The sequence below is a fragment of the Entelurus aequoreus genome, linkage group LG12 (genome assembly GCF_033978785.1).
Source record: "Entelurus aequoreus isolate RoL-2023_Sb linkage group LG12, RoL_Eaeq_v1.1, whole genome shotgun sequence".
In the NCBI taxonomy this organism is placed as follows: Eukaryota; Metazoa; Chordata; class Actinopteri; order Syngnathiformes; family Syngnathidae; genus Entelurus; species Entelurus aequoreus.
In genome coordinates, this window is record NC_084742.1 from 26124391 (window position 1) to 26144229 (window position 19839).

Here is a 19839-nt window from a genome sequence, read left to right on the forward strand (position 1 = left end):
CGAAACGCTTGCATATGCATGATGCCCCCTTCTTTGCACTGTGCATGACATTACATTTGTGTATTCTGAAAATGATGCAGCCTTCACCGCCACTGCACACTGAGAACAGTCGCCATTGTGCAGTTGTTTTGAAGCATTTCAAAGCAGCTTAGTGTATTTATTGCAGCCCTCACACTCACGCTGTGACCTGGCGCTAAGAGCAGCAACCCAAACATCAAACAGCTCCAGTCAGCATCTTTTATGCCTTAAGCCCACATGATGCTGCTCTAAATTATACTGCTTAATTCCAGGAGAATAAGGCAGAAAAGTGATGTGTGACTGGGGAAAAGTAGGTGTGTGTGTTTGTGAGAGAGAGAATGTGTGTGTGTGTGTGTGTGTGTGTGTGAGAGTGTGTGAAGAGGAGGAAAGTGTGCATGCTCGTCACTAGGAGGGCCGAGGGCTGTAAATCAGATATAATCATAGTAGTCTCGTCCCACATGGGCTGTAAGACCTTCCCACTGGCATCACAAGAGTCAATAATGAAATAGGGAGAGAAAAAAAGCTGCCTCAGATAGCCCAAGACACACACAACCTTTGTTTGGCTCCTACAGATGGGCTTGACCGTGTCGTTTCATGGCCTGCCATTAATTCGTAGTTGCGTGAGAAGTGTAACCACTAAACAGCAACTCAGGGCAACAAAGAAATAAGCTGGTGCTGATAGAACAACACCTCTGTGTGCTATCCATGGAGCTGAAATCAGAAGAGACTCTTCTTTCAGCTTTTTTAAACATGTTTGCATGCAGTTGAACACATTCTCCTGTGCATGATTGTACAGCCAACTGTGTTCTTTTGCAAGATTAGAACATAAACAAGGTGACCTGTTTTAACCTAGCTTGCAAACTACTGCACAAAACTACTCTTTTGGGCCCAAATCTGAGAAAAATCAATGAATATGGTATGTTGCTAATTTTGTCCAAGCTCAATTGTCAAACATTAATTTGGGTGACAGGCCAATTTCTTATGCTGGCAATGTCTAATACATTACCATTCTGTCAGAATAGGCCTGAGCGTATCTGCTGCTAACACCATCTGCGTGACACACACACACACACACACACACACACTCACACACACCACAGCTTGCCGTACACCAGGCGCCGTGTCAAATTGCTGAATTATTCCAGGAGCTCACCAGAAGAATGGAAGGTGCATGTCACCCATACGTGCCAATCGCAAATCTCCCGGGCCAAACAGTGCGTCACAGCAGCTTGGGAGAGGCGTCAAGCGCTGAAAAGAATCTTGGACAGCTCCATTCTGGAATGTGTGTGATGAAAGAGTGAAGGCGGGGGTTGTGCTTGGAAACCTGCTAAGTGCTAAACCCCTACAATTAGCACCACTGATTGAGAGTGTGGCTGTGAGCCCGAAACAGTTTGGGCTTATTTAATTTTAAAGTAATGAATTGAAAAGCATGATCTTGTAACGTCATTACTCCATTGATTTTTAGAACTACGGCCACCTAGAACATTGATTAACATCAAATTGGCTTTTTGTTTTCTGTTATTTTCCTAACTAATTGCACGATAACACAAGAGGCTGAGATGCTTCTGACACGATCAGATTTTAAGTTTTCTCACACTGCAGCGATGTGGTAACTCATCACTAACGTGTCTGGTTTGTGCATGACAAACAAGCGGAGCATCAATACAGACATTGTGGACACTTAAGGTCATTGTAGGACATAGAAGAAACATCTGAATGTGTCCTCATGCTAAAAGGAGAAACGATAAAGCGATCACAATTGAATAAGACAGAAGCAAAATAAGTAAATTAACATGGCTTGTTGTCGAAAGCAGCGTATATCCATTGATTTTTGAGAGAAAGGCTCTCGGTAATCATTTAACCTTAACCTGCTGAGAGCCCTCGGTTGTTGAATGAATGGCGGCTACTCCTGTGCTTTGCCCTGCAAACAGGATTGGTGACAAGACAGACACCATCTCGTCCAGTCTTACAGTACTAAAACAGGCAAGATTAAGCTCAAGCACAAGATTATTTGGCTGAATTAAAAAAAATATTTTCTTTTTTGGCAGGTTGAAAGCTGTGGGTAAAGTTATGTTCATATATGAGAGCAAAGACTTTTTGCTTTTAGTAGAGTTGCATCACACTCTTAAAAGTGCTTGACTGAGAAATATTGTGTACAGTTTTTTTTTATATCTAATTCGATTTTTTTGCAGAACATATAGTACATTACTGCGTGGCGCAGTTGGGAGAGTGGCAGTGCCAGCAATCTGAGGGTTACTGGTTCAATCCCCACCTTCTACCAGCCTAGTCACGTCCGTTGTGTCCTTGAGCAAGACACTTCACCCTTGCTCCTGATGGGTCCTGGTTAGCGCCTTGCATGGCAGCTCCCGCCATCAGTGTGTGAATGTGTGTGTGAATGGGTGAATGTGGAAATAGTGTCAAAGCGCTTTGAGTTCCTTAAAAAAGGTAGAAAAGCGCTATACAAGTATAACCCATTTACCATTTACATTATATAGGCACACAAAGTGAGTGAGGAACAGGTAGTATAACTGCTCATTATCATGTGTCCATTCAGTAAACAAATACAGTCAAACAGTCTTTGGCTAGCTATTGTGCAAAGTACCAGCCATAGCTTGAAAACACTCTTCTGTCTTTGAAGTCTCCTGTTTGGAAATAGTAAGCCTTCCCAATGTAATACATTAAATAGACAAAGACAAGTGCATAGGACATAGGTTGATTGGCAACACTAAATAAATTGACCCTAATGTGTGAATGTGAGTGTGAATGTTGTCTGTCTATCTGTGTTGGCCCTGCGATGAGGTGGCGACTTGTCCAGGGTGTACCCCGCCTTCCGCCTGAATGCAGCTGAGATAAGCGTCTCATGATCATAAGATTTAATAATCGGGGAAAAAAACGATTAGTAGGCCACCCAACGCGCATGAAAAAACGGATGAGTAAGCGTATGAGTAAAAAAAGGTTTGGGATGTCATCAAGGTTGCTCCTTTTTATTTGACAGAGCTATAGTATGCCTAATCAATAATCACCAAACTCAACAAAAAAGTAAGGCATTTCCTCGTTGACGTAACCGCAGACAAAGTAACAGAATTAGCAATGAAAACGGAATCCGCTGATAAAGGCGGAATATCTTGAAAATGTACATAAATATGAGTGAAATGCTGTCATTGTGAGGAGAAGGAACATTTGTGTCCGGTACAGCTCATTCATCTCCGAACAATATGGAGACGACCACTTGAAACAGGGACTAAACCACGAAGCTAAGGCTAGCAAAAAAATTCATACAACCACAACACATCTCATCTGCTTGTGTTGTTGTGAACGTAATCATTAATGTAAGATCAATGTACAAACAGGACAGCAGTCACAACTTGATTGGCTCGCTCTTTTTTTGTTTTTTACATCCTCAAGTCGTCTCCAAATTTGTTAAGCTTAGAACAGCAGCACACTTACCCTATTCACAGCGATAGTGTGGAGCACCACATCCGTTCTGACTGCGCAAACAAAATAAAATGTTTCAAAACAGTATAAGTATAATGTACTTAAAGCACGTATTGTTCCATTTACAAAATGATTATGCTTTGACCTAAAATACTGGTCAAAATTGTGTAAAGATTTAATGCACCAGTAAATGTGATGAATTTTGCATTACATTAAAAAATGTCATTAAATTGTATTTTAAACAAAAAACACACTATGGTGATGAAATAAGAGTAAAATGTACAAAACGCAAATAAAAACAAACCAGAAAAACTGAATGTTACTGTTTTTTTTAATTGCTATTATTTAATATATTGCTGTTACTAACATTAATATTTACTTCTTTGTTACCAATATATATCCGTTCTTTTAAATTTCATTTAAAGTTGAGATTTTGGTGCTGCAATAAATACTCATGTTTTCACATTAATTAATTATCGTGTTAATCATGATTCCAATTCCCATCCAAATAATCGTATTTTATTATTTTTGCCATAATCGTCCACTCCTACTCCAGTCTTGTTTTTATAAATGTGTATTAGTTACACTGCCTTAACAAGTAATCTAAGTTTATAAAGCAAAGTTAATTTATAATCCGATTAATTGATTAACCATTGCAGCCCTAAACAGGCGATTGCTTTGAGAATGTTTTTATTGCAGTATTCCTTGTTAACATTTTGTACTTGTTAGATTTTAAATAACCTTAAAAGGTGTTTACACTCAAGTTATGCAGTTTTACGTTATGTGTTTTGTTTCCTTGATGTACAAATGATAAACCGAACTGTGACTTTACAATTGAAGTATATACCAAACTGTTGTCGCGTATGGATTCATGATGCTCCTTCCAGAGTAGACTAGGGGTTTAAGAAGCACTGTAAACTGGGCACAAATAGAGGTACAATCCAAATCTTTCCACTCAAAACAACTTTTCTCTGTCCTAAAGTGACCATGGAATGTTTCCAACGTGTAAAGATCAGAAAGAAAAGCTTTATATCCCTAAATGCCCATCTTTCTAATGCTATAGATCAGATTTAAGAGTTTAATTTTGCCTTTTGCGCCACACTGCAGGCTATAGTTAGGCGTGCTAGTGTTATGCAAACAAACTGTATGATTATGCAAAACTGGAAATTGTGTGGATGAGTGATATCCCACAGCACACGGATTAGTTACTAACACCCACTCCTCAATTATGAGCGTAAAACTCTTGTGTGTCCCATATAGCCGTTACACAACCTGCTCCACTTTGCACCAGGGGAAGCCAATCATTGCTTCTTCTCATCTGGGAAATGACGTGCGTCAGATATTGGAGTGTGACTTGGGAATGTTGTTGTTCAATTCATCTAGAAGTGTGTGTGATGTCACAGGTCACATGCACAGAAAAGGGCCTTCCTAATATCTATCCATCCATGTTCTACCGCTTATCCCTCTCGGAATTTAATGTTGCAAGAAACATTTTTTTAATTGTTGTGGTAAGATTAAGGTGGATGCCCAGAATTTTGTGTACCAAGGGTGAGTGCCGTTCACTGAAAGAGCGCATCCAAGCATACTTCCAAGAATCTGACTTGCGCTGTCTAAAAGCTGAGCAATGCGGTTCAGCAAATATTCCAAATTAAGACTGGAGGCTACAAAGCACATCTTCATTAATTCATTGGCGGTGCCTGCTTTTTGCAGCGTTACTCTGATATGAAAAAGAGTTCTGGGAAAAAGAGTTCTGGGATTACATATTTGAGGGAGGAATAAAAATATATATTTAAACAAAAAAAACAAAAAAAACTCATCAAAGATTAAAATGTTCTTGCGGGGAGCCGCGCTGAATGAATTCATGACCTAATCTTGGTGGAATACACTGGGACCAGATCCAGAATTCTCCCTCAATGGTTCCCCCAATTAGGAAGACCAAAGGAACATTATTAAATGCGTTTGCGGTGCTTTGAACTCAACTGCCGCCATCACACGACAATTTTGTGAGATTCCCTATGTGGCCGACACCAGCGAGACGAGCCTCAAAGCACTTTTTATGGCTGTCACATGCATGCCAGAACAGCAGGTGGTGCTGTAGCCCTCAACTCTTTAGCCCTTTGAGCTAATCAGAAAGCTAAGGTTGGTCATATGAGCAGGCAAAATATGAAACTACCTGAAGCAGTCATGAAAAAAATGAGAACCCTCCATGCAATAAATATTCTACTGTTAAATAGGGCTGCAACAGTTAGTCCACATAAATCAACAATAAAAAACTGTCGACAAATATTTGTTATTGTTCAGAAGTCACTTATCAATTTTTTGGGACTTTAAAAGGCACACTTAAACACCTTTAATTTTCTCAAAAATGACCAGTGCGCGTTGTAAACCGGTGCGCCTTGTGTATGAATTGTTTCTGGTTTTGCGGACCTCCAACCTTTTTTTACATGGTACATGGTGTAATAAGTGTGAACAGTAGATGGCAGTCACACATAGGATATATGTGGGACTGCACGTTGAGTGCGGCTTTTTCCAATGAATGACTAGATGAAAAATTTGATGTTTCATTGAGAATATAGAACATTACACTCAGCGCTCAAAATCTGTCAGAATATTTTTGTACGACTTTAGTAAGGTACAAAGCTGCAACGCTTGATGGATTGTTGGAGCATTACGGCTAACAAAGTTAGCCGTAATGTGCTTCGACATACAGGTATTACCATGGTGTGCGTGTAAGGACCTGAAAATGGCACCGGTTAGGAGACATTATCCTTTTGTTGTGGATGTCTAATACAAATTAGCGTACATTTCTAACTTATATCTGTCAGTAGACTAGCTATGTAAGCGTTAACAACTATAACAAAGATGACGGGGAGAAGGCGCTGTGGAAGTGGAGCCACGTAAATAAGAACCGCCCACCAAACGGCGCATCCTGAAAATACATTCAGAAAACGGCTTGACATCACATCACGGTTTGTAAAACATTATCTCTGAGAAATGCTGAACAAAGAACCACCATTACATGTTATGTAGACCACTATGAAGTGCTTTGACTGTAGAAAAAAATGTGCCTCATAATCCAGTGCGCCTTGTGTATGAAAAAAGACCCAAACAGACCCATCCATCGGCAGTGTACTTTATTATCTGCTGCGCTTTACAGTCCGGAAAGTACGGTGATACAATTTTAATGTGCTTTTATTTTCAAGAAAAATGGCAAATCTGACTACAGAGGTGATATACAATGACTTAAGTAACATAAGATGCCAATCATGTATCTAATATAGAATTCTACTTGTTTTATTTGGTCTGTTATGAAGCAATAAGCAAAGAAAAGTGGACAAGCAATATGTATGTTAACATTTTAATTCCTTGAGGTAAATAGTAGCAGACAAAATAATGCTTTGTTATTTTGATAACAAATATAAATTTTTACCGTATTATCATAGTAGGTGGCTGATGGCAGCTAAATAATACAAACAGTGCAGAAGAAAATTTATTTTTTGGGTGTCAAGCGAAGTGTCGTGTGAGACGACAAAGGTTGTAGTGATTTTAAAATGCAGATGAACAAGGACGGAGCGTGCAGTAAAAAGGGTATTTATCGATAAAACAAACAAAAAGCAAGAGCAACAGGGAAGTGCTCTGACCGGGCAGACTATGAAGGAAACAAAACGAAATGCTGGAACACAGCAAAAACACTTACAGGAAATGTGGAGCAGACGGCATTCACAAAGTATGTAAGTACTTGAGCTCAGCATGGAAAGAATTGTCTATAGTGACCAGTGAATGTATAGACAACCGAATGCTGTCACAAGCTCAACTTATATAGTGCTAATTACAAACAGAAAACAGGTGAGGGTAAAAGTGCTCAAAGGCAGGCGTAAAGCTGCTGCAGGAAAGGGAAAAACAGGAAGTGAAAATGACACCAAGAAATTCAAAATAAATTCAAAATCAGGCACAGCGTTACAATTTACTATGACAGCTTTTTAAAATAAGTTAAAATCAAGTCTTGGACTAAAACGTGTAAAGCAGATCATGTAAGAAATTATCCATTGAGTCGTCAACTAATTGAAAAAAGAATCACTGACTCGTCGACAATTAAAGTAAGTCTAAAAATAAAATCTACAATTTTTTTTCAGCAAAAATTCGATTTACAATTTTTAGATTTTTCCCCCCGACGTTTTAAAGAAACTAATGCATACATACAAATGCCAGGGATAATTCAAAACAAGTTTATTTTTATTGGATTAAACACTCTGAGTTTGAAAATTTGAAATAGTTGAAAAATTCTAATTTGTAAAATTATTTTGTTTTTGGACAAGATATAAATTACATTGAGACTACTAAACTGCAAACGTAAAACTTCTGTCTTTAACATATACTTCTGTACATAAAAATGTAGTATTATACATTATATGTGGAAACATATTCAAGCAAAACATTGAGAGGCATTTTAGTAAGTGGTTAAATGAAGGCTTTTTTATTGTACGTGCAGCACCGACTGCTTTCTTGATCGTTCTCGATTGTGCTTCTTTCTCAATACATGGCACCTGCTGTAAATGATTCCACCGCAGTAAGCTTTTTTTTTTTAGCCGGAGTTTGCTAGTTGTTTTGGTCTTGCTCGTCTCGTGAAGAGTGGCCTTTTCTGCACTCAGATGCTGGAATAGGTTTGTTGTGCTGATGCCTTTTTAAAACAAACTTTGCAGCGTGCAGTCATTTGTTCCACGCCTGTTGCTGCAAATCTAAAGAGAAAACACTTATTTTCTTTGGAACAAACGTCTCGCTCTCGTTAGCGTTAGCATTAGTTTACGAATCTCCGCTAAGGAAATAAGGAGGAAGCTACAGATGCTCCTAGGGACAAAAAGTACGCCGCAGCAAGAGGTAAAAAAACTGTATTTATTTATTTATTTATTTTTTTGTAATCGTCTGCAACAAAAAACTTGTAAGTTATAGAAAAAAAATCTAACTTCCGTTAGTTGCAGTCCTACTTCTTTTTTACAGGGGGAAGATTACTCAAAACATGCACCCCTACTGTAGCCTGTGATATTATCTTTCTGACACCATATGACCTTGAATTTTTTCCCAATGGCTCTAAAAAATACCTGCTGTAATTTTAAAGGCCTACTGAAATGATTTTTTTTTTATTTAAATGGGGATAGCAGATCCATTCTATGTGTCATACTTGATCATTTCGCGATATTGCCATATTTTTGCTGAAAGGATTTAGTAGAGAACATTGACGATAAAGTTTGCAACTTTTGGTCGCTGATAAAAAAAGCCTTGCCTGTACCGGAAGTAGCGTGACGTCGCAGGTTGAAAGGCTCTTCACATTTCCCCATTGTTTACACCAGCAGCGAGAGCGATTCGGACCGAGAAAGCGACGATTACCCCATTAATTTGAGCGAGGATGAAAGATTCGTGGATGAGGAACGTGAGAGTGAAGGACTAGAGTGCAGTGCAGGACGTATCTTTTTTCGCTCTGACCGTAACTTAGGTACAAGGGCTCATTGGATTTGGATCACGGATTTGTATTTTAAACCACCTCGGATACTATATCCTCTTAAATGTGAGAGTCCAGAACGCGAAATGGACATTCACAGTGACTTTTATCTCCACGACAATACATCGGTGAAGCACTTTAGCTACGGAGCTATCGTGATAGCATCGTGCTTAAATGCAGATAGAAACAAAATAAATAAGCCCCTGACTGGAAGGATAGACAGAAGATCAACAATACTACTATCAGGAGACACCGAACCAAACACTGGACCTGTAACCACACGGTTAATGCTGTGCCACCTGTCGAAGCCTAGCAATGCTGTTGCTAACGACGCCATTGAAGCTAACTTAGCTACGGGACCTCGTCAGAGCTATGATAAAAACATTAGCGCTCCACCTACGCCAGCCCTCATCTGCTCATAAACACCCGTGCTCACCTGCGTTCCAGCTATCGACGAAGAACTTCACCCGATCATCGATGCGGTCGGCGGCTAGCGTCGGATAGCGCGTCTGCTATCCAACTCAAAGTTCTCCTGGTTGTGTTGCTGCAGCCAGCCGCTAATACACCTATCCCACCTACAGCTTTCTTCTTTGCAGTCTCCATTGTTCATTAAACAAATTGCAAAAGATTCACCAACACAGATGTCCAGAATACTGTGGAATTTTGCGATGAAAACAGAGCTGTTTGTATTGTGATACAATGTGTCCGAATACTTCCGTTTCAACCATTGACGTCGCGCGCAAACGTCATCATACACAGACGTTTTCAACCGGAAGTTTAGCGGGAAATTTAAAATTGCACTTTATAAGTTAACCCGGCCGTATTGGCATGTGTTGCAATGTTAAGATTTCATCATTGATATATAAACTATCAGACTGTGTGGTCAGTAGTAGTGGGTTTCAGTAGGCCTTTAAAGGCATTGAGCTGAAACACCCGAAAATTAGTACACACTTTTAGGGGAGTGACATGCACATGTGCAATATTGGTTGATAAACATGGCCACCAATAGAGGTGGAAAAGAACGATCGATTAGTCGATGCATCACTTTTGAAATGTGGGCGATTCTGAATCGATGGAAAAATGTTCAAATATCGATTATGTAAATCAAACAGTTTCATACGGGCGGTTCTAAAATGCAGATATAGCACGGACTAAGCTAGCTTGAATAGTAAATAGTGAAACAAGAAAAGAATAAATGATTAAATTGAGAGAGAAACCAGCTTAAACAGAAATTTAGCAAGTAGATAAATAAGTCAGGAGAGAAAATAATACCCACAGTGCGACAACACTGTCAGCCATAGGTACGAATGGATAGATGGTAGATATGACACATTTCTATGTTGTGTGCACTCACTTCCTAAAACAGGAAATGATGCAATATTGCATACGTCAGCATATATTCATTATTAATAAAGGGATTGATATAGCCCCCTTCCTTGGTGGATGTCGTGTGAGAGAAAGGGAGGGGATCATTCTGCAATGTAGTTTGCTGAAAATGAAGGAAAGTGCCACTCTACATTGCTACTGATGCTGTGGTCAAAGTTGAAATTGCCACAAAACGCATTTTAAAATATTAAATGGATAGTGCACCCCTCCAATTTGTCACATTTAATGTGTCAGGTAAAAACTGTGACGAACGGGGCCATATGAATACCGTTCTAACTGTAAATGTGATAAATTCATTATACATGATATGTACAGTATAATAATCAAATATGCAACAATTATTGAAAAATAATTTTTTTAAAAAATGATCCATGTTTTTGTGGCTACGGTCTAAATTCTAGGCTGGATGCAGGGATCCTGCGACCATGGCAACCCACAGGAAAGGTAACCTGATCAGATCAATAAACCACCGGTGACTCCTCGCCCTCTTTCCCCCAGCCTTCGGTCCATCGTCCTCCCTGACAAATTCATGCACGCCATCATTCAGAGACAATGAACGGTCCTTCAGTGTGCACGACGGGCCTTCCTAGCCGCTTAATCAAAAGAGAAAAGTGATAGAAGTACAGCAGGAAGAGACGGGCGGGCACGTCTTCCATCATCAGTCTCTGGTACGCTGAAACGGAGAGCGAGTAGGAGGGGAGAATATTTCATTTCTCTATTGTGTATATCCTCCCCTTTTTTTATGCACGTGTCTGCCTTTATGGCTCCCCTAAGCTCCTTTAACCTCTCTGCTTGCTGGCATGCCGGACGGATGAGCGGCAAAGATGGATGAGGGCCATGCCGGGAGAAGGCAAAGGAGGGAGTTAATGAGGCAGACTGCACGTCTTATGGCCCGCCGTGCCAGGGATTACAGCAAGATTACCCAACTCCGACTCTCGCTTCCCTCCAATTTTCAGCCTCACCATCAAGACGGATGATGAAAAGATGGGAGACAATGCCTCCATCACGGCCAGGCTGCGACGTCTACGGAGCACTCAACATTTTCTGGTTTCGGGACAAGAGGTTGGGGTCAAACGGTGTCGACCTCTGCTTGATGACACATGGGAAAATGAAAAAAAAAAAAAACAGCAGAAACTGAGAAGTTTACGACTTAAAAGACAACTAGTGAAAAGTTCTGCAACAGTCTGAGTGTGCATCATTATCTTTTAAGCAACCTTCACTAAGTGCTTTACCAGTAAACTCCTCAAAGTCATAATAATAAGTACACTTGCACCATCCAATGAAGAGAGTGTGTCAAAATGTACTAAGGCATCAAACTAGATTTGGACCACCACAACGTACCCCATACCACATTCTGCATTCTCATACACGAGTACCTTAATTGGGAGTGCATAGCTCAGAGGAGTTTAGTCATTTAGGGTCGTTAGTCATATTTCGGTTACCTTCTGTTGCAAAATATTACGAACAGTTTGACACTGCTACTTTTAATTTGTTCTGATTTTTTGAATGTATGACCCCACCCCCCTCATATTGCTGCAACTGTGCAATTCCCATATAAAGTTTGTTTGTGTGCACTTAAAGCCGGGGTAATGGAGCTGTGGCACACTGTGCAATGAGTACACGTTGCACTTCCACGCCTCACCAACACACCATGTTGATCAAATTTACTTGGGGGGGGGTATCTGCCACACTTTAAAAACAGGATCGGGTCCTATCACGAAAGCCAATTGTCTAGCTTCTCCCCCATGCATGCAGCCAAGAGTGGCCTCATCGTATCTCATTATGCACTACGACTAAGAAAATCTGCATTAAAAAAAAAAAAATTGGAGTAATGAAGGATAATAAGTGCAAAATGTGTGTGAGTCTAGCGAAATTGTGCATGAAGTCCAAAATATGAACGCAAATAATACAAAAACATAATTAGGTGAATGATTAGTTACGTGGCGACAATGATTAAAAATACACAGAGGAGCACACATTTTCATTGTGTGTGTGTGTGTGGACGACGAAATGTGCGCACACACACACACACACACACACACACACACACACACACACACACACACACACACACACACACACACACACACACACACACACACACACACACACACACACACACACACACACACGTGGCTCTTTGACATATATGATATTAGCTGCTCCAACGTGCAGAGGGCGAATTCCCTGCCAATGAATCACCCACTGCCGACCCTTTACGCATCGTTTGCGTAAAGACACCAAACCCAAACATTGTATCTCCGTGTGTGTCTATCAGCATCAGACGTCATCGCGGCAAAGAAAGACAAGAAAAGTCCTACTTACTGTTTCGCTGCAGTCTTCCCACTGTTATTCTCCGGATTGTTTTTGAGGAGGAGTTGGAAAACAAAAAAAAAACAAATTCCCAGTCAGGATGCGTGTCTCTTCCCCTGCCTTTATCCACAAGGTTGGAATTACCAAAAGGCAGCGTTTTGTCGTTGCCGCCACCTTCAGCAATCAGCTCTCCTTCAAGACAGATGTGGGCGCTTCTGGACGAGGCGCACCACCTGCAGCGAAAAGCGGGTGTGGAGAGGAAAAAAGGCAAACAGAGCTCGCTTCAAAATAAAAGCACGCCAGCTGTTTGGAGCGCTGCGGGATTTTATTGTGAAAGTAGAGTCGCGCTGTTTTTTTCCGCTGTCAGCGGATGTCTGCTGCATACCACCTGCAGCATAGAGGCGGAGCACGGCACGCCCCTCGCAGGCGGAAGAGGGTTACTACAACAGGATGCAATCTAGTGCAGTGGTCCCCAACAACCAGGCCGCAAGAAATAAATAAAAAACATTTATTTTGATTTTTACATTTTTTTAATTGTTTTTATTTTTATTAAATCAACCTAAAAAACACAATATATACATTATATATCAATATAGATCAATACAGTCTGCAGGGATACAGTCCGTAACCACACATGATTGTATTTCTTTATGACAAAAAAAATAAAAATAAAAATTAAAATACAATAACCCCCCCCCCCCCACCAAAAAAAAAAGGTTGGGGACTGAAGTATTATTGTATGTGTATAAATAATACACTGGGTAGGTATGACTGGAACATGTTTTATTTCAACCCGGTTCTTTACATAGCCGGCACAACAGTAGTGGTGTTACATCCTAAAAAGGTCCGTCGTGCATACGCCGCGTCATATCCGTTCTCAACACATATCACTACATCCCCCCTGTTTAGTTCTAACACCTCCACTGTAAACTTAGTTATAATAAATTCTCTGCAAGAAACACAAAAACATAACATTCCTCAGATAACCAACATGAGCGATATCACTTTCAAACATTAGTGCAAACATCAGTAAGTAGTGTAATGTCCATCAATTCCCTTGTTCCTGTTTTTTTTTTTTTTTTGTAAACACCTAATCTGCAGAAAACAATAACGTCAATGATTCAATAAGAAACCACGTAACCTGGACTACACATAGTCCTTGAAGTGAGAGGGCCTGTGTATAGCCCTACCACCTCTTGTGTGCCTCAGTCCTGGGCTATTGGGTGCCTGTGATCTGGTGTGTCTAGGATCTGGGCTATTGGGAGACTGTGTGTCACAGGGTGGCGTTGTGGCCGTGTCCGATGGCCCATGGTGACCCTCGTGAGTGTCCTCCACTTGGTGCTGTGGCTCAGCAATGTGGGCCTGGTTTACGCTTCTCTGCATTTGTGGATTGTATAGCTCACGCAGGTGGCTCCTGCACCGTCTGATCCGGTTGCCATTTGGTGTTTGTACAACATAGCTTCTTGGCTCGTTGCACTTTTGCACAACAATAGCTGGATGCCATGTTCCTCTGTCCTTGTTCACCACTGTCACATGCTGTTCGGGGCAGAGTGGGGGTAGTTCTCTGCGGCATCCACGGTCGTGATGCTCCTTCATGTCCTCTGTTCTTTGTTCCAGGTGTAGCCTATGTTCCTCCTTCCCTGGATCTGCTCTGCTTGGTAGCAGGGTAGCAATGGGTCTTCCAAATATCAGCTCTGCAGGTGATGGTAGTTTGCTATCGATGGGTGTTGCTCTGACTTGCAGTAATGCCATCTGAAGGTCGCCTCCATGTACCAGGGTTTTTGTTACAATCGATTTGATGTGTCTCACATGCCTTTCAATGAACCCATTGCTCTTTGGGTAGTGGGGCGAGCTTGTAATGTGCTTGATCCCCCAGTCTGTTACACATGTCTTGAAGGCCTGCCCTGTGTACTGAGGCCCGTTGTCTGTTAGGATTTCGTCCACCCTTCCGAACAGCGACATGTATAATCGCAGCTTTTGTGCGACCGCATGGCTAGACGCCGGCACAGGCATCTCATCCACTAATGGGTATTTGGAGTACCTGTCTACAGTTAGAAGAAACTGGCGACCTTTGACCTCGAATAGGTCAGAGGCCAGAGACTGCCATGGTTTTGACGGTAAGTGGTGTGGGTGGAGGGGTTGTTTTGGGTTTGCATCCTGATGTTCCACACACACCCTGCATGACCTGCACACACTCTCAATGTCATCATTCATTTTAATCCAGTATACACTCTCTCTTGCAAGGCGACGTGTTTTCTCGATGCCTTGGTGGCCAACATGTAGCTGTGTCAGTATGTCACCAGTCATAGAGTCTGGAATGAGTATCTGTCTGCCTTTGAATATGACTCCTGATTCCATTGCAAGCTCATCTCTGAAGGACCAGTAGGCACGCAGATCTTTCGGCATGTCCTTGATGTTCTCTGGCCAGCCTTGGTGGATCACGTCTTTGAGTGCTTTGAGTCTGTGATCCTTGGCAGTCTCTGTGCGGAGAGCGTCCTGCTTCTCAGGGGAAAAGTTTATTATTGCAACAGTGTGTTGCTGTGGGTCCTCGATCTCTGCGTCGACACCATCAATGCGTTCATCCAGCTCTATGTCACCGTAGTTTTCAGGGTTTGGCAGCCGGCTCAGGGTGTCCGCCAGAATCATTTGGGGTCCTGGTCGGTATATGACATCATAGTTGTATCCCTGTGTCTTTATCAGCATGCGCTGGAGTCGTGGTGGTGCAGCATGTAGTGGCTTCGCACATATGGTGACTAGTGGTTTGTGGTCCGTTACCACGATAAACGATTTCCCATAAAGGTATGTGTGGTATCGCTGCATCCCATACACTATGGCTAGCATCTCTCGCTCTATGTTGCTGTACCTCGACTGGCAGTCAGTCAGTGTCTTGGAGCCAAAAGCGATGGGTCTGTCATTCTGCACCAGGGCCATGCCCAATCCTTTCTGTGACGCGTCAACCTCGAGGGTTAAAGGAGTGTTTGGGTCATAGTATTTCAGGCAGGCATGCTCGGTGACTGTTGACTTCAGGTCTTCAAAGCACTCCTGGTGGTCAGTGTCCCATATCCATGGTGCTTCGTTTTTTAGCAGCCCCCTCAAGGTGTGAGCTTTATCCGCAAACTTTGGTATATACGGGGACAGGTAAGTCAGCATCCCTACGAATCTGTGCAGATCCTCTTTGCTTTGGGGTGTTGGCATTTTCTGTATGTCCTTAATCTTGGCTGGGTCTGGCCTGATGCCTTTTGCTGTGTACATGTTGCCAAAGAATGTAATGCTGTCTTGTTTTGTTGTGCATTTTTCGCTGTTGAACACAACACCTGCCTCAACGGCTCGTTCCATCAGGTTGATTAGGTTCCTGTCATGCTCTTCCTCAGTTTTGCCACAGACCGCTATGTCGTCGGCTATGCTGACCACACCCCGGAGCCCCTCCAGGATCTGGTCCATCTTGGCCTGGAAGAGGTCCTAAAAGACACTCAGACCGAATGGCAAGCGCTTCCAGCAGTACCTGCCGAATGGAGTTCGGAATGTTGTCAGGGGTTGTGATTCTTCATCAAGGCGTATAGACCAATACCCTGCTTTTGCGTCAAGTTTGCTGAATATTTTCGCCCTTGCAAACTCTGGGTTGAGTTCCTCCACAGTTGGGATTTTGTGTGGGCACCGCCGAAGGCCGGCATTCAGTTTTTTAGGGTCCAGGCATATCCTAAGTGACCCGTCTTTTTTGGTGCTGTATGTCAGACTGGAGCACCAGTCTGTATGCTCTTCCACCTTCCGTATCACATCTTGCTCTACCATTTTATTCAGCTCTGCTTGCAACTTGTCCTTTATGTGGATACTGCATTTCCGTGGGGGGTCGATGAATGGTTCAGCATCCTTTTTTAAATAGAGTCTGGCGGTTCCACTGAAATTGCCTATCTTGTCAAACTGGTCTGGATAAGCTGACTTAAGTTTTGCAATGGTTGTTATCCTTTTCAGTGGTCCTGTCCCTCTGTCTCTGGCATTGTCCCTCTCCTTCACTGTGTCAACATTGACAGTTACCAGGTTCAACATTTCGCTCGTCGGCAGTCCTACTACAGCCGGACCTGGTACATCCACTACGTAGAACTTGGTGTTGACCCATTTGGACTCTTTGTATTGACATGGAATGTCAATTGTACCCAGACAGGGGATCTGATCACCGCTGTATGCTGATAGCCTCCTGTAGTTTTTCTTCAGCTTTTTCTGTGCACATGCATCCTTGCCATACATCTGCTTGAAGGTGCGTAGTGGGAGTGTGTTGCCAGATGCCCCTGTGTCTATTTTTAGGTGGAGTGTGTATCCGTTACCCCGTAAGTCAGGTGGCCTCACCTTTAATGTTGTGTATGCCTCTTCTCTGGGTGCTTTGCTCTCTATGCTGTACATACATTTCTCGCTGATGGTGATTGAATGAAATTGTAATTGGTACTCACATTCTTCATCGGCCTCCGAGCCGTCTATGGTGTTGATATGAGACTCACCACGTTGCCTGTTGTGGCCCCTGGAGGCTTGTTGTTTGTCATGTCTCTGTTGTGGTGGGGGGGACTTACTCCTTTGGCCCCCACCCCGCCCGAAGCGTTGCTGTCTCTGCTGCTTGCTTTTCCTACAGCACTTCGCCCAATGGCCTCTTACACCACAGGCAGAGCATTCGTCATTATACGCGGGACATTGACGGGGTTTATGGCTCCTACCACAATTTGGGCACGTCCGCCCTCTGTCCACGGCGTGGATTTTCTCACTGTGTGACATGCCGAGTTGCTGTAACTGTTCATTACCTGCTGATAGGGCTTCGTATTTCCGCCCTTCTGTTAGTACATCCGCCATAGAGTGGCCTTTGGGTTTGCTATACAGGTCATTTCTCAGAGCATCATGAGGTGTACTAGCAATAATGAGTTCAATTAGACGTTCGTTGAGCTCTTCATCAGTAAACTGGCATTTTTGAGCTAGCGTTCTGGCTCTGGTTACGAAGTCATCAATGCTCTCATTTGGCTTTTGCCTGTATTGCATTAGGTGGAGTCTATGGATCCTAAAATTTACATTCAGTTTCAACTGACCTTCATAGAATTCCCATAGCTTAGCAGGCTTCTTCTTATCATCCTCACTGAGACCACTTGCATTCAGCCGTTTCAGTCCTTCATCTCCAATGCCACGGCATATTTTCCTCGCTTGCTTAGCATCATCTGTTATTTCTTCATCCTCTAGGTTAAGAATAATTTTCTGTTTAAACAGTGATATGGCCTCACTCAGGTCCGGGTCGGTCCAGTTCATGATCGGTAGGTGTGTAGCCGTGGCGCGCTCTCGTTTGGGTTGCTCCCGACGTGCAGACCGCTGCTATCAGTTAGCTCGGCTCCTCACGTGCGGTGCGGGTGACGACAGAATTATCCTCGGACAACACCCCCTCTCGTTCTGCTGCGTGGGGGATCACTTTAGTCACCGCTGCCACCATGAAGTATTATTGTATGTGTATAAATAATACACTGGGTAGGTATGACTGGAACATGTTTTATTTCAACCCGGTTCTTTACATAGCCGGCACAACAGTAGTGGTGTTACATCCTAAAAAGGTCCGTCGTGCATACGCCGCGTCATATCCGTTCTCAACACATATCACTACAGGGACCACTGATCTAGTGTATATACTGGGGCTACATTAGCTTCACTACAATTACTACCCCTGAAAAAATGCATATCAGTATATGCAAGGTACAAACTAGAAATTCATTGTGGTCGGCAACCACATTGGAACAGACATTTTTGGATTTTTTTTTTTACCGCATATTACATTTTTTTACAGCTCAAATGACAAATTACAGCATATCAACATTAATTCAAAAACGCCACAAAAGTGCTGAAACTAAAAGTACATGTTGAAAAGAACTAATTCAATGGATTTTTGTTCATAAACTGTAGCGCAGAGGCATGTGGTCAGAGTGGGCAGGTAAAGCGAAGCCTCATTTGTCATAATGGAGAAAAAAAAAAATTACTAATCCATCCATCCATCCATTTTCTACCTCTTGTCCAATCCGTAAAACAAATATAAATATCTGTCCATTAAACTGTGTTATAAATATATTTTATGTGATTAAAATCGATTTTTTTTTTACATATACTTGCCTAAAAATCACTATATTCGCACACAAACTGATCATGAAGCTTGTGTGTGTGCGTGTGTAGGAGAAAGTGGAAGAGGGCGTGGCTTACTGGCTGGTCTGCTCGCACAATGTCGCTAAAATAATGTTTGCACTTTGCAGATATATTTTTACGCCATGCATTTCTAGTTTGTACATTGTGGATTCCACAGCCAGTTTAATTTGTTTAATGTAAGCGTGACATCATTATTTTTGATAATTGGACTATAAAATAGAGAAAAGGGAAGGTGCCCAAGCAGTACTCTGACTCGCCACACTTGGAGAAGTGGCGGCTATCGGAGCTAGCAGAGCGGCTGCATTCAATCGTCAGCAATCAACGCACCTGTCGCTGATGAGAAGACCTGCCTTCTTAAGCCAGCGCAACCTGCTATCCTGGGCCAGAACGTAGCGACCTGTCCTGTACAGTAAGCCAAACCTATCAAGCTCTATGCACTCTTTCCCTCTCTGTATTTTTTTCCCCTCCGTGTTAATTTGTCTTGTGTTCCTCCTCGTCGCCTTCCAGCAGCCTACCTTCGTTCCCACGTCACGAGCAGTGTGTCTCGTCTCCCCGTGTTCTCTCTGGTTCCCTGGCTGTATCTTGGATCTCGATCTCCCGCCTGGACACGGACTTTGACGCCTCGCTATTGCCCCCGACTTCCTGCCTGTCTCACGGACCTCCGAGCTTGTCTTGCCCCCTCTTGGACTTCCGCATCTCGCTCAACACTTCCACTCTTCAGGTAATATCCACACATAGTCACACACATACACATTTGGATTAGTCACACTCCATACATTTGTAAATATATATACTGTATATAAATAAATAAATAATAGAGCTAAAACAGCGTCCCTCCTGTCTGTGCCGTCTTCTTCCCCTGTACACACATAACAGTACGTTCTGGCCCAGGATAGCTGGCTTAAGAAGGCAGGTCTTCTCATCAGCGACAGGTGCGTTGATTGCTGACGATTGAATGCAGCCGCCTGCTGCAGCCGGAGTGGCACGCGCCTGGCGCGCTCTTGGAGTTGCGCCCAGCGCAGCGCAAAGATGACAGAAAT

General features: G+C 42.6%; 1 protein-coding gene across 12 annotated transcripts in view; it reads right to left on the reverse strand.

Moving 5' to 3' along the window:
* Nucleotides 1-12889, reverse strand: part of LOC133661820 (neurexin-2-like) — a 957097-nt gene extending 944208 nt beyond the window's left edge. For 11 of the 12 annotated variants that reach the window (XM_062065337.1, XM_062065335.1, XM_062065341.1 and 8 more), the window contains exon 1: nt 12659-12888. The gene's annotated coding sequence lies outside the window, so the exon portion shown is untranslated. Of the gene's footprint in view, nt 1-12658 lie in introns of all 12 variants that reach the window. The other variant, XM_062065342.1, reaches the window with a different exon arrangement.
* Nucleotides 12890-19839: the final 6950 nt, after the last annotated feature.